General features: G+C 60.7%; 1 protein-coding gene across 1 annotated transcript in view; it reads right to left on the bottom strand.

Annotated features, from left to right (window-relative positions):
* The window catches only part of LOC140453894 (lysocardiolipin acyltransferase 1-like), a 59,915-nt gene that overhangs the window by 15,741 nt on the left and 29,942 nt on the right, over positions 1-14,232 (bottom strand). The window lies entirely within an intron of this gene.

Consider the following 14,232-nt stretch of genomic DNA (forward strand, 5'->3'; position numbering starts at 1 on the left):
GGGGGGTGTGTTGGGGGGGGTGTGTTGGGGGGGGTGTGTTGGGGGGGGTGTGTTGGGGGGGGTGTGTTGGGGGGGGTGTGTTGGGGGGGGGTGTGTTGGGGGGGGGTGTGTTGGGGGGGGGTGTGTTGGGGGGGGTGTGTTGGGGGGGGGTGTGTTGGGGGGGGTGTGTTGGGGGGGGTGTGTTGGGGGGGGTGTGTTGGGGGGGTGTGTTGGGGGGGGTGTGTTGGGGGGGTGTGTTGGGGGGGGTGTGTTGGGGGGGGTGTGTTGGGGGGGGTGTGTTGGGGGGGGTGTGTTGGGGGGGGGTGTGTTGGGGGGGTGTGTTGGGGGGGTGTGTTGGGGGGGTGTGTTGGGGGGGTGTGTTGGGGGGGGTGTGTTGGGGGGGGTGTGTTGGGGGGGGTGTGTTGGGGGGGTGTGTTGGGGGGGTGTGTTGGGGGGGGTGTGTTGGGGGGGTGTGTGGGGGGGTGTGTGGGGGGGTGTGTGGGGGGGTGTTTGGGGGGGGTGTTTGGGGGGGTGTTTGGGGGGGGTGTGTAGGGGGGTGTGGGGGTGTGTGGGGGGCTGTGGAAGGGGGGTGTGGGGGTGTGTGGGGGGGGGGATGTGTGGGGGGGTGTGGGGGGTGTGTGTGGGGGGTGTGTGTGGGGGGTGTGTGTGGGGGGTGTGTGTGGGGGGTGTTTGGGGGGTGTGTGGGGGGGTGTTTGGGGGGTGTTTGGGGGGGTGTGTAGGGGGGTGTGTAGGGGGGTGTGGGGGGTGTGTGGGGGGGCTGTGGAAGGGGGGTGTGGGGGTGTGTGGGGGGGGGATGTGTGGGGGGGGTGTGGGGGGTGTGGGGGGGGTGTGTGGGGGGTGTGTGTGGGGGTGTGTGTGTGGGGGGGTGTGTGTGGGGGGTGTGTGGGGGGGTGTGGGGGGGTGGTGTGTGGGGGGAGGTATGGGGGGCGGTGTGTGGGGGGGAGGTATGGGGGGGCTGTGGGGGGTGTGTGGGGGTGTGTGTGTGGGGGTGTGTGTGTTGGGGGGGTGTGTGTTGGGGGGGTGTGTGTTGGGGGGGTGTGTGTTGGGGGGGTGTGTGTTGGGGGGGTGTGTGTTGGGGGGGTGTGTGTTGGGGGGGTGTGTGTTGGGGGTGTGTGTGTTGGGGGGGTGTGTGTTGGGGGGGTGTGTGTTGGGGGGGTGTGTGTTGGGGGGGTGTGTTGGGGGGGGGGTGTGTGTTGGGGGGGGGGTGTGTTGGGGGGGGTGTGTTGGGGGGGGGGGGTGGGTTGGGGGGGGTGTGTTGGGGGGGGTGTGTTGGGGGGGGGGTGTGTTGGGGGGGGGGTGTGTGGGGGGGGGTGTGTTGGGGGGGGGGTGTGTTGGGGGGGGGTGTGTTGGGGGGGTGTGTGGGTGGGATGGGGGAGCGGTGTTGGGGCATGTGGGGGTGTGTGGGGGCGGCGGTGTGGGAAGTGTGGGGGGGTGTCAGGAGGGTGTGTGTGTGGGGGAGCGGTGGGGGGGGGGAGGCGAGGGGGGGAGGCATGTGGTGTGGGGGGGCTGTGTGGGGTGGGGTGTGGGGTGTGTGTGGGGGTGTGTGTGGGGGGGGGTGTTTGGGGGGGGTGTGGGGGGAGGGGTTTGGGGGGGGGTGGGGGTGTGTGGGGGGGCTGTGGAAGGGGGGTGTGGGGGTGTGTGGGAGGGGTGTGTGGGTGTGTGTGGGAGGGATGTGTGGGGGGGTGTGGGGGGTGTGTGGGGGGGTGTGTGTGGGGGGGTGTGTGTGGGGGGGTGTGTGTGGGGGGGTGTGTGTGGGGGGGTGTGTGTGGGGGGGTGTGTGTGGGGGTGTGTGTGTGGGGGTGTGTGTGGGGTGGTGGTGTGTGGGGGCAGGTATGGGGGGTGGTGTGTGGGGGGAGGTATGGGGGGGCGGTGTGTGGGGGGAGGTATGGGGGCGGTATGGGGGGGTGGGGGGGCTGTGGGGGGTGTGTGGGGGTGTGTGTTGGGGGTGCGTGTGTGGGGGGGTGTGTGTTGGGGGGTGTGTGTTGGGGGGGTGTGTGTTGGGGGTGCGTGTGTTGGGGGGTGTGTGTTGGGGGGGTGTGTGTTGGGGGGGTGTGTGTTGGGGGGGGTGTGTGTTGGGGGGGGTGGTGTTGGGGGGGGTGTGTTGGGGGGGGTGTGTTGGGGGGGTGTGTTGGGGGGGGTGTGTTGGGGGGGGTGTGTTGGGGGGTGTGTTGGGGGGGGTGTGTTGGGGGGGGTGTGTTGGGGGGGGTGTGTTGGGGGGGGTGTGTTGGGGGGGGTGTGTTGGGGGGGGTGTGTTGGGGGGGGTGTGTTGGGGGGGGTGTGTTGGGGGGGGTGTGTTGGGGGGGGGTGTGTTGGGGGGGGTGTGTTGGGGGGGGTGTGTTGGGGGGGGGTGTGTTGGGGGGGTGTGTTGGGGGGGGTGTGTTGGGGGGGGTGTGTTGGGGGGGGTGTGTTGGGGGGGGTGTGTTGGGGGGGGTGTGTTGGGGGGGGTGTGTTGGGGGGGGTGTGTGGGGGGGTGTGTTGGGGGGGGTGTTGGGGGGGTTGTGTTGGGGGGGGTGTGTTGGGGGGGGTGTGTTGGGGGGGTGTGTTGGGGGGGTGTGTTGGGGGGTGTGTGTTGGAGGGTGTGTGTTGGAGGGTGTGTGTTGGGGGTGTGTGTTGGGGTGTGTGTTGGGGGGGGGTGTTGGGGGGGGTGTGTTGGGGGGGGGTGTGTTGGGGGGGGTGTGTTGGGGGGGGTGTGTTGGGGGGGGTGTGTTGGGGGGGGTGTGTTGGGGGGGGTGTGTTGGGGGGGGGGTGTTGGGGGGGGGTGTGTTGGGGGGGGTGTGTTGGGGGGGGTGTGTTGGGGGGGGTGTGTTGGGGGGGGTGTGTTGGGGGGGGTGTGTTGGGGGGGGTGTGTTGGGGGGGGGTGTGTTGGGGGGGGTGTGTGGGGGGGGTGTTGGGGGGGGTGTTGGGGGGGGGTGTTGGGGGGGGTGTTGGGGGGGGTGTTGGGGGGGGGGTGTTGGGGGGGGTTTGTTGGGGGGGGGGGGGTGTTGGGGGGGGTGTGTTGGGGGGTGTGTGTGTTGGGGGGTGTGTGTTGGGGGGGGTGTGTGTTGGGGGGGGTGTGTGTTGGGGGGGTGTGTGTTGGGGGGGGTGTGTGTTGGGGGGGTGTGGGTGGGGGTGGTGGTGTTGGGGCATGTGGGGGTGTGTGGGGGGGGGGCAGTGTGGGGAGTGTGGGGGGGGGGGGTGTCGGGGGTGTGTGTGGGGAGGGGTGTTGGGAGGGGGGGGTGCGGTGTGGGTGTGAGTCAATTTTACATGTTTTCCCACATCCCTTACTCCATCATCCCAGGAAATGCAGCCAGACTCTGAAGTCTGATAAATTGAGAACACATTTGTTATGGAATGTTATCCTTGGCTGAGAACTCTATAAACAGTTGATAAATATAACCAGGGTGAGAAATCCTTATCCCAGAGTCTAATCATTCACAAAACAACCACATTTCAAAGACAGCAGCACAAAACAGGATGCACAATCTCTGATTTACAGAATAATCAGACCATCAGCCTGTCCTGCCATTTCCATAACTGTGTACACAATAGTTCACACAACAACTGCAAATGGACATACAGCAATGAGGAAGAAATTGGGATGGGGGTCCCACTTCAATTGTGGGCAATGGGAGTGAATGGGAAAGGGTTTGGGTCCATTGGGATTGTGGGGCAGTGGGAATGCATGGGATGAGTTTGGATCCACTGGAATTGTGGACAGTGAGGGTGACTGGGATGGGGTTTGGATCCAGTGGGAGTGAATGGGATGGGGTTTGGATCCAATGAGATTGTATGAGGTTAATGCATAGAAACAGGTTTTATCATTTGAACCCTTTTGGGTTGCCTTCTGAGCTCCAGAGCATCAAGATCACCTGATCCTATTTCAAATCCTCTTTCCAGTTACTCTTCATGACACACCCAATCTCATCTTTGCACGTCTCTTCACACACACACACACATACACACACCAGTTTCAGCATTTCCCCTTCCCCCACCTTACCCAGTTCCAACCTTCCAGCTCAGCACCGCCCTCATGACCTGTCCCACCTGTCAATCTTCCTCCCACCTGTCTGCTCCACCCTGCTCTCTGACCTATCACCTTTACCCCCACCTCCATCCACCTACTGCACACTCAGCTACCATCTCTCCAGCCCCACCCCTCTCCCATTTATCTCTCCACCTCCGAGGCTCCCAGCCTCATTCCTGATGAAGGTTTCCGGTCCAAAATGTCGATTTTCCGGCTTCTTGGATGCTGCCTGATCTGCTGTGCTTTTCCAGCAATACACTCAACTCTGATCTCCAGCATTTTCAGTCCTCACTGTCTCCAAGAACTTTCAAAAGCTGATTGGGTGCAGACATTCACAGGTAAAGGGACGGCTGGAAAATGGGAAGCCTTCAGAAATGAGGTGATGAGAATCAGGAGACAGTATATTCCTGTCAGGGTGAAAGGGAAGGGCTGGTAGGTCTAGGGAATGCTGGATGACTAAAGAAATTGAGGGTTTGGTTAAGAAAAAGAAGGAAGCATATGTCAGGTACAGACAGGATAGATCAAGTGAATCCTCAGAAGAATATAAAGGAAGTAGGAGTATACTCAAGAGGAAAATCAGGAGGGCAAAAAGGGGACATGAGATAGCGTTGGCAAATAAGGTTACGGAAAATCCAAAGGGTTTTTACAAATACATTAAGGACAAAAGGGCAACTGGGGAGAGAATAGGGCCCCTCAAAGATCAGTAAAGGGGTCTTTGTGTGGAGCCGCAGGAGATGGAGCAGATACGAAACAAGTATTTTGTGTCAGTGTTTACTGTGGAAAAGGATATGGAAGATATAGACTGTAGGGAAATAGATGGTGACATCTTGCAAAATGTCCAGATTACAGAGGAGGAAGTGCTGGATGTCTTGAAACGGTTAAAGGTGGATAAATCCCCAGGACCTGATCAGGTGTACCCGAGAACTCTGTGGGAAGCTAGAGAAGTGATTGCTGGGCCTCTTGCTGAGATATTTGTATCATCGATAGTCACAGGTGAGGTGCCGGAAGACTGGAGGTTGGCAAACGTAGTGCGACTGTTTAAGAAGGGTGGTAAGGACAAGCCAGGGAACTATAGACCAGTGAGCCTGACCTCGGTGGTGGGCAAGTTGTTGGAGAGAATCCTGAGGGACAGGATGTACGTGTATTTGGAAAGGCAAGGACTGATTAGGGAGAGTCAACATGGTTTTGTTCGTGGGAAATCATGTCACATGAACTGGACTCAGTTTTCTTGAAGAAGTAACAAAGAGGATTGATGAGGGCAGAGCAGTAGATGTGCTCTATATGGACTTCAGTAAGGTGTTCGACAAGGTTCCCCATGGGAGACTGGCGAGCAAGGTTAGATCTCACGGAATACAGGGAGAACTAGTCATTTGGATACAGAAGGGGGGAGGGGGAGGGGGAGGGGAGGATCAGAGTGTGGGGGGCGAGGGGGAGGATCAGAGTGTGTGGGGGGAAGGGGAGGATCAGAGTGTGGGGGGGAGGGGAGGATCAGAGTGTGGGGGGGGGAGGGGAGGATCAGAGTGTGGGGGTGGGAATCAGAGCGTGGGGGTGAGGGGGAGGATCAGAGTGTGGGGGTGAGGGGGAGGATCAGAGTGTGGGGGTGAGGGGGAGGATCAGAGTGTGGGGGTGAGGGGGAGGATCAGAGTGTGGGGGAGGGAGGGGAGGATCAGAGTGTGTGGGGGGAAGGGGAGGATCAGAGTGTGTGGGGGGAAGGGGAGGATCAGAGTGTGGGGGGGGGAGGGGAGGATCAGAGTGTGGGGGGGGGGAGGGGAGGATCAGAGTGTGGGGGGGGGGAGGGGAGGATCAGAGTGTGGGGGGGGAGGGGAGGATCAGAGTGTGGGGGTGGGAATCAGAGTGTGGGGGTGGTAATCAGAGTGTGGGGGTGAGGGGGAGGATCAGAGTGTGGGGGTGAGGGGGAGGATCAGAGTGTGGGGGTGAGGGGGAGGATCAGAGTGTGGGGGAGGGAGGGGGGGATCAGAGTGTGGGGGAGGGAGGGGGGGATCAGAGTGTGGGGGAGGGAGGATCAGAGTGTGTGGGGGGAAGGGGAGGATCAGAGTGTGTGGGGGGAAGGGGAGGATCAGAGTGTGTGGGGGGAAGGGGAGGATCAGAGTGTGTGGGGGAGGGGAGGATCAGAGTGTGGGGGGGGGAGGGGAGGATCAGAGTGTGGGGGGGGGAGGGGAGGATCAGAGTGTGGGGGTGGGAATCAGAGTGTGGGGGTGAGGGGGAGGATCAGAGTGTGGGGGTGAGGGGGAGGATCAGAGTGTGGGGGTGAGGGGGAGGATCAGAGTGTGGGGGAGGGAGGGGGGGAATCAGAGTGTGGGGGAGGGAGGGGGGGATCAGAGTGTGGGGGAGGGAGGGGGAGGATCAGAGTGTGGGGGAGGGAGGATCAGAGTGTGGGAGGGGAGGGGGAGGATCAGAGTGTGGGGGAGGGAGGGGGGATCAGAGTGTGGGGGAGGGAGGGGGGGAATCAGAGTGTGGGGGAGGGAGGGGGGAATCAGAGTGTGGGGGAGGGAGGGGGGGAATCAGAGTGTGGGGGAGGGAGGGGGAGGATCAGAGTGTGGGGGAGGGAGGATCAGAGTGTGGGGGAGGGAGGGGAGGATCAGAGTGTGGGGGAGGGAGGGGGAGGATCAGAGTGTGGGGGCGGGAGGGGGGGATCAGAGTGTGGGGGAGGGAGGGGGAGGATCAGAGTGTGGGGGAGGGAGGGGGAGGATCAGAGTGTGGGGGAGGGAGGATCAGAGTGTGGGGGAGGGAGGATCAGAGTGTGGGGGAGGGAGGATCAGAGTGTGGGGGAGGGAGGGGGGGAATCAGAGTGTGGGGGAGGGGGGAATCAGAGTGTGGGGGAGGGAGGGGGAGGATCAGAGTGTGGGGGAGGGAGGGGGGGGATCAGAGTGTGGGGGAGGGAGGGGAGGATCAGAGTGTGGGGGAGGGAGGGGGGAATCAGAGTGTGGGGGAGGGAGGGGGGAATCAGAGTGTGAGGGAGGGGAGGATCAGAGTGTGAGGGAGGGAGGGGGGAATCAGAGTGTGAGGGAGGGAGGGGGGGATCAGAGTATGGGGGAGGGAGGGGGAGGATCAGAGTGTGGGGGAGGGAGGGGGGGATCAGAGTGTGGGGGAGGGAGGGGGGGATCAGAGTGTGGGGGAGGGAGGGGGGGATCAGAGTGTGGGGGAGGGAGGGGGGGATCAGAGTGTGGGGGAGGGAGGGGGGGATCAGAGTGTGGGGGAGGGAGGGGGGGATCAGAGTGTGGGGGAGGGAGGGGGGGGATCAGAGTGTGGGGGAGGGAGGGGGGGATCAGAGTGTGGGGGAGGGAGGGGGGGGATCAGAGTGTGGGGGAGGGAGGGGGGATCAGAGTGTGAGGGAGGGAGGGGGGGATCAGAGTGTGAGGGAGGGAGGGGGGGATCAGAGTGTGGGGGAGGGAGGGGGGGATCAGAGTGTGGGGGAGGGAGGGGGGGATCAGAGTGTGGGGGAGGGAGGGGGGGATCAGAGTGTGGGGGGGAGGGGGGAAATCAGAGTGTGGGGGAGGGGGGAATCAGAGTGTGGGGGAGGGAGGGGGAGGATCAGAGTGTGGGGGAGGGAGGGGGGGATCAGAGTGTGGGGGAGGGAGGGGGGGATCAGAGTGTGAGGGAGGGAGGGGGGGATCAGAGTGTGGGGGAGGGAGGATCAGAGTGTGGGGGAGGGAGGGGGGGATCAGAGTGTGGGGGAGGGAGGGGGGGATCAGAGTGTGGGGGAGGGAGGGAGGGATCAGAGTGTGGGGGAGGGAGGGGGGGATCAGAGTGTGGGGGAGGGAGGGGGGGAATCAGAGTGTGGGGGAGGGAGGGGGGGATCAGAGTGTGGGGGAGGGAGGGGGGGATCAGAGTGTGGGGGAGGGGGGGGATCAGAGTGTGGGGGAGGGAGGGGGGGAATCAGAGTGTGGGGGAGGGAGGGGGAGGATCAGAGTGTGGGGGAGGGAGGATCAGAGTGTGGGGGAGGGAGGGCAGGATCGGAGTGGGGGGGTAGGGGGGAGGATCAGAGAGTGGGGGGGAGAGGGAGGATCAGGGTGTGGGGGGAGGGGGAGTATCAGAGTGTGGGGGGGGTGAATCAGTGTGGGGGGGGAGGGGGAGAATCAGTGTGGGGGGGAGGGGGAGAATCAGAGTGTGGGGGGGAGGGAGGATCAGAGTTTGGGGAGACGGGGAGTATCAGAGTGTGGGGGGGGAGAATCAGTGTGAGGGGGAGGGGGAGAATCAGAGTGTGGGGGGGAAGGGGGGGATCGGAGTGTGGGGTTAGGGGGAGGATCGGTGTGGGGGGAGGGGGGAGGATCAGAGTGGGGGGGGAGGGAGGATCAGAGTGGGGGGGAGGGGAGTATCAGAGTGTGGGGGGGGGAGTTTCAGAGTGTGGGGGGGTAGGGGAGGATCATAGCGTGGGAGGGGAGGGGAGGATCAGAGTGTGGGGGGAGGGTCAGAGTGGGGGGGAGGGGGAGGATCGGAGTGGGGGGGAGGGGGAGGATCGGAGTGGGGGGGAGGGGGAGGATCGGAGTGGGGGGGAGGGGGAGGATCGGAGTGGGGGGAGAGGGGGAGGATCGGAGTGGGGGGAGAGGGGGAGGATCAGAGTGGGGGGGAGGGGGAGGATCGGAGTGGGGGGGAGGGGGAGGATCGGAGTGGGGGGGAGGGGGAGGATCGGAGTGGGGGGGAGGGGGAGGATCAGAGTGGGGGGGGAGGGAGAGGATCAGAGAGTGAGGGGGAGGGGGAGGATCGGAGTGGGGGGGGTAGGGGGGAGGATCAGAGAGTGGGGGGGAGAGGGAGGATCAGGGTGTGGGGGGAGGGGGAGTATCAGAGTGTGGGGGGGGAGAATCAGTGTGGGGGGGAGAATCAGTGTGGGGGGGGAGGGGGAGAATCAGAGTGTGGGGGGGAGGGTGGAGAATCAGAGTGGGTGGGGAGGGAGGATCAGAGTTTGGGGAGACGGGGAGTATCAGAGTGTGGGGGGGGAGAATTAGTGTGAGGGGGAGGGGGAGAATCAGAGTGTGGGGGGAGGATCAGAGTGTGAGGGGGAGGGGGAGGGGGAGGATCAGAGTGTGGGGGGGAGGGGGAGGGGGAGGATCAGAGTGTGGGGGGGAGGGGGAGGATCGGAGTGGGGGGGGAGGATCGGGGGGAGGATCGGGGGGAGGGGGGGTATCAGAGTGTGGGGGGGAGGGGGAGTATCAGAGTGTGGGGGGCATCAGAGTGTGGGGGGGAGAATCAGTGTGGGGGGGAGGGGGAGAATCAGAGTGTGGGGGGGGGGAGTATCAGAGTGTGGGAGAGGGGAGGGGTGGATCATAGTGTGGGAGGGGAGGGGAGGATCAGAGTGTGAGGGGGAGGGGAGGATCAGAGTGTCAGAGTGTGGGGGGAGGGGGAGGATCGGAGTGGGGGGGGGAGGGGGAGGATCGGAGTGTGGGGTTAGGGGGAGGATCGGAGTGGGGGGGAGGGGGAAGGATCAGAGTGTGAGGGGGAGGGGAGGATCAGAGTGTCAGAGTGTGGGGGGAGGGGGAGGATCGGAGTGGGGGGGGAGGGGGAGGATCGGAGTGTGGGGTTAGGGGGAGGATCGGAGTGGGGGGGAGGGGAGGATCAGAGTGTGGGGGGGGAGTATCAGAGTGTGGGGGGGAGGGGAGGATCATAGCGTGGGAGGGGAGGGGAGGATCAGAGTGTGGGGGGAGGATCAGAGAGTGGGGGGGAGGGGGAGGATCGGAGTGGGGGGGAGGGGGAGGATTGGAGTGGGGGGGAGGGGGAGGATCAGAGTGGGGGGAGGGGGAGGATCAGAGTGGGGGGGTGAGGGGAGGATCAGAGTGGGGGGGAGGGAAGGATCAGAGTGGGGGGGGAGGGAGAGGGTCAGAGTGTGGGGGGGAGGATTAGAGAGTGGGGGGGAGGATTAGAGAGTGAGGGGGAGGATTAGAGAGTGAGGGGGAGGGGGAGGATCAGAGTGGGGGGGGCGAGGGCAGAATCAGAGTGGGGGGGGATGGGAAGATCAGAGTGTGGCGGGGAGGGGGAGGATCGGAGTGGGGGGAGAGGGGGAGGATCGGACTGAGGGGGGAGGGGGGAGGATCAGAGTGTGGGGGGAGGGGGAGGATCAGAGTGTGGGGGGAGGGGGAGGATCAGAGTGTGGGGGGGGAGTATCAGAGTGCGGCGGGGGGAGGGGGAGAATCATAGTGTGGGGGGGGAGGGGAGGATCATAGTGTGAGGGGGAGGATCAGAGAGTGAGGGGGAGGGGGAGGGGGAGGATCAGAGTGTGGGGGGAGGGGGAGGATCAGAGTGTGAGGGGGAGGATCAGAGAGTGAGGGGGAGGATCAGAGAGTGAGGGGGAGGGGAGGATCAGAGAGTGAGGGGGAGGGGAGGATCAGAGTGTCAGAGTGTGGGGGGAGGGGGAGGATCGGAGTGGGGGGGAGGGGGAGGATCGGAGTGTGGGGTTGGGGGAGGATCGGAGTGGGGGGAGGGGGGAGGATCAGAGTGCGGGGGGAGGGAGGATCAGAGTGGGGGGGGGGGGAGTATCAGAGTGTGGGGGGGGGAGTTTCAGAGTGTGGGGGGGTAGGGGAGGATCATAGCGTGGGAGGGGAGGGGAGGATCACAGTGTGGGGGGAGGATCAGAGAGTGGGGGGAGGGGGAGGATCAGAGTGGGGGGGAGGGGGAGGATCAGAGTGGGGGGGAGGGGGAGGATCAGAGTGGGGGGGAGAGGGAGGATCAGGGTGTGGGGGGAGGGGGAGTATCAGAGTGTGGGGGGGGAGAATCAGTGTGGGGGGGGAGAATCAGTGTGGGGGGGGAGAATCAGTGTGGGGGGGGAGAATCAGTGTGGGGGGGGAGGGGGAGAATCAGAGTGTGGGGGGGAGGGTGGAGAATCAGAGTGGGTGGGGGAGGGAGGATCAGAGTTTGGGGAGACGGGGAGTATCAGAGTGTGGGGGGGGAGAATCAGTGTGAGGGGGAGGGGGAGAATCAGAGTGTGGGGGGGAAGGGGAGGATCAGAGTGTGGGGGGAGGATCAGAGTGTGAGGGGGAGGGGGAGGGGGAGGATCAGAGTGTGGGGGGGAGGGGGAGGATCGGAGTGGGGGGGGAGGATCGGGGGGAGGGGGGAGGATCAGAGTGTGGGGGGGGGAGGGGGAGTATCAGAGTGTGGGGGGCATCAGAGTGTGGGGTGGAGAATCAGTGTGGGGGGGGAGGGGGAGGATCAGAGTGGGGGGGAGGGGGAGGATCAGAGTGGGGGGGAGAGGGAGGATCAGGGTGTGGGGGGAGGGGGAGTATCAGAGTGTGGGGGGGGAGGATCAGGGTGTGGGGGGAGGGGGAGTATCAGAGTGTGGGGGGGGAAGAATCAGTGTGGGGGGGGAGAATCAGTGTGGGGGGGGGAGGGGGAGAATCAGAGTGTGGGGGGGAGGGTGGAGAATCAGAGTGGGTGGGGGAGGGAGGATCAGAGTTTGGGGAGACGGGGAGTATCAGAGTGTGGGGGGGGAGAATCAGTGTGAGGGGGAGGGGGAGAATCAGAGTGTGGGGGGGAAGGGGAGGATCAGAGTGTGGGGGGAGGATCAGAGTGTGAGGGGGAGGGGGAGGGGGAGGGGGAGGATCAGAGTGTGGGGGGGAGGGGGAGGATCGGAGTGGGGGGGAGGATCGGGGGGAGGGGGGAGGATCAGAGTGTGGGGGGGGGAGGGGGAGTATCAGAGTGTGGGGGGCATCAGAGTGTGGGGTGGAGAATCAGTGTGGGGGGGGAGGGGGAGAATCAGAGTGTGGGGGGGGGTTAGTATCAGAGTGTGGGAGAGGGGAGGGGTGGATCATAGTGTGGGAGGGGAGGGGAGGATCAGAGTGTGAGGGGGAGGGGAGGATCAGAGTGTGGGAGGGGAGGGGAGGATCAGAGTGTGGGGGGAGGGGGAGGATCAGAGTGTGGGGGGAGGGGGAGGATCGGAGTGTGGGGTTAGGGGGAGGATCGGAGTGGGGGGGGGAGGGAGGATCAGAGTGGGGGGGGGAGGGGGAGGATCAGAATCAGAGTGTGGGATCAGACTGGGATTGAGGTTCACAAGGGGGAGGTGTTAGCAATTCTGGAAAATGCAAAAATAGATAGGTTCCCTGGGCCGGATGGGATTTATCCTGGGAATCTCTGGGAAGCCAGAAAGGAGATTGCTGAGCCTTTAGCTTTGATCTTTATGTTGTGGTTGTCTACAGCAATGGTGCCAGAAGAGTGGAGGGTAGCAAATGTTGTTCCTTTGTTCAAGAAGGGGAGTAGAGACACCCCTGGTCATTATAGCCCAGTGAGCCTTACTTCAGTGTGGACAGTTTTGGAAAGCTCTATAAGAGATAGTATTTATAATCACCTGGAGTGGAGTAATTTGATTAGGGATCATCATCCCCTTATATGATAGTTGGTGCATTATCACGGATTTAAAGGAAGTCGTGTAGATAATATTTGACAGATTCCAATGTTATATATGTGTGCAGAAATTAATATGAAAAGTATAACTTAGATTAATGACCCATGTATTTCATCACAATGGGATTAAGAACCAGAAAAAAAGGTATGTTTTCATTATGATCGTTCTTTTTTCTCTTAAGGTGGGAGGGGTTATGAAGTTCTGAACTGAGAACTTACAAGCACTGGTGATATGGCTAGATGGCAGTCCCAGAGTGTACTGGAAAATTGAAAATATGTAACCTTGGCTGTGAAATGGATACCTGAGTTTTCGTTGCTGTTTTGACAATTTAAATTTAACCAATCTGTTTAAATTATACCCCAGGATACTAAAATCCAATTAAGATTGAATTTATAGTTTTGCCAACACTGAACCAGTGAAATGATCCAATGTTGGGGGAATAAGAGTACGGACATTTTGAAAATTGGTCAGAAAGAGCAACTGCCTTCAAGATAGAAAAGCATGGAGAGCTAACATTTTGCTCTCCAAAAAATTAGGAAACACTCTCTATCAAAGGTACCTTTTCATAGGAAACGTGATCAGAATAAAAAGAAAGACAACACCCAGGGAGATCCTCAGCTGGAAAAGGTCTTAGAAGATGACAGTGGTTATGTGGTTTTGAAATTAAGTTGATGTAATTTTACTAAAGGGTCTTATTGGAACAACATATTGTTAGAGTTGGAAGTAGATAATAAGCAGTTACGAGAAAGGGTGGGCATTGAGTTGTGAATAGTTGTTTAATGTTCACTTTTAGAGTTAATAATAATTGATGTTATTTTCTTTAAATGGTGGAATTTGGGAGTTCTCTGTCACCCATATTTTAACAGACTATGAGACGAGGTGAGCTTTCCTGGGTGTCTGATTTAATTAAGAGGGGCTCACCTCCATGTGGTAACAATAAGGGTAAGACTAGTTCTCAGGTGAAAGGGCTAAATTGGAGGAAGACAAATTTCAGTAGGAATTAGGCATTAACAGAAGAAATGTGAATGGGCACAGCTGTTTGAGGGTAAGTCCACATCTGAGATGTGAGAGCCTTTGAAAGTCCTTGGGAAATGATGCACACAGTAGAGATGTTCCTGTTATAATAATCCAGAAGCCCAGGGTCATGTTCTAGGAATATGACTTCAAACTTCACCATGGTCACTAACTTCCTTCAGGAAAGGAAACTGCCATCCTCACTTAGTCTGTCCTCCAAGTGACTCCAGACCTACAGCAATGTGAGTGACTCTTAACTGTTGCCTGAAAGACACTGTTCAATAAGGGATTGGCAGTAAACAGCCCGTGAAAAGAAGTTGGACTGATCCTTAATTCTGTCCCAGATGGTTGTTCTCAAAGTTTACCCACCACTTTGGGACAGCACGGTGGCTCAGTGGTTAACACTGCTGCCTCACAGCACCAGGGCCCCGGGTTCGAGTCCAGCCTTGGGCGACTGTCTGTGTGAAGTTTGTACATTCTCCCCGTGTCTGTGTGGGTTTCCTCCGGGTGCTCTAGTTTCCTCCCACAGTCCAAAGATGTGCAGTTCAGGTGAATTGGCCATGCTAAATTGCCCATAGTATTTGCGTAGGGGAATGGGTCTGGGTGGGTTACTCTTCGGAGGGTCGGTGTGGACTTGTTGGGCCAAAGGGCCTGTTTCCATACTGTAGGGAATCTAATCTAATCTAAAAACCTGGATTAAAATGTCAACTGGGTAACATAGTGCACCCAGAATTAAACATCATGTTACAAGAAAACTTGACCCAGGGATATTCTGCCAGGTATTTCTCAAACTGAACTGCTGAATCAACGTAAATCAGAATGGAAACTAGTAGGTTCAGCAACTGAGTTCACGGCGGTAGTTACACGT

Source organism: Chiloscyllium punctatum, chromosome 3, assembly GCF_047496795.1.
Source record: "Chiloscyllium punctatum isolate Juve2018m chromosome 3, sChiPun1.3, whole genome shotgun sequence".
Classification (NCBI taxonomy): Eukaryota; Metazoa; Chordata; class Chondrichthyes; order Orectolobiformes; family Hemiscylliidae; genus Chiloscyllium; species Chiloscyllium punctatum.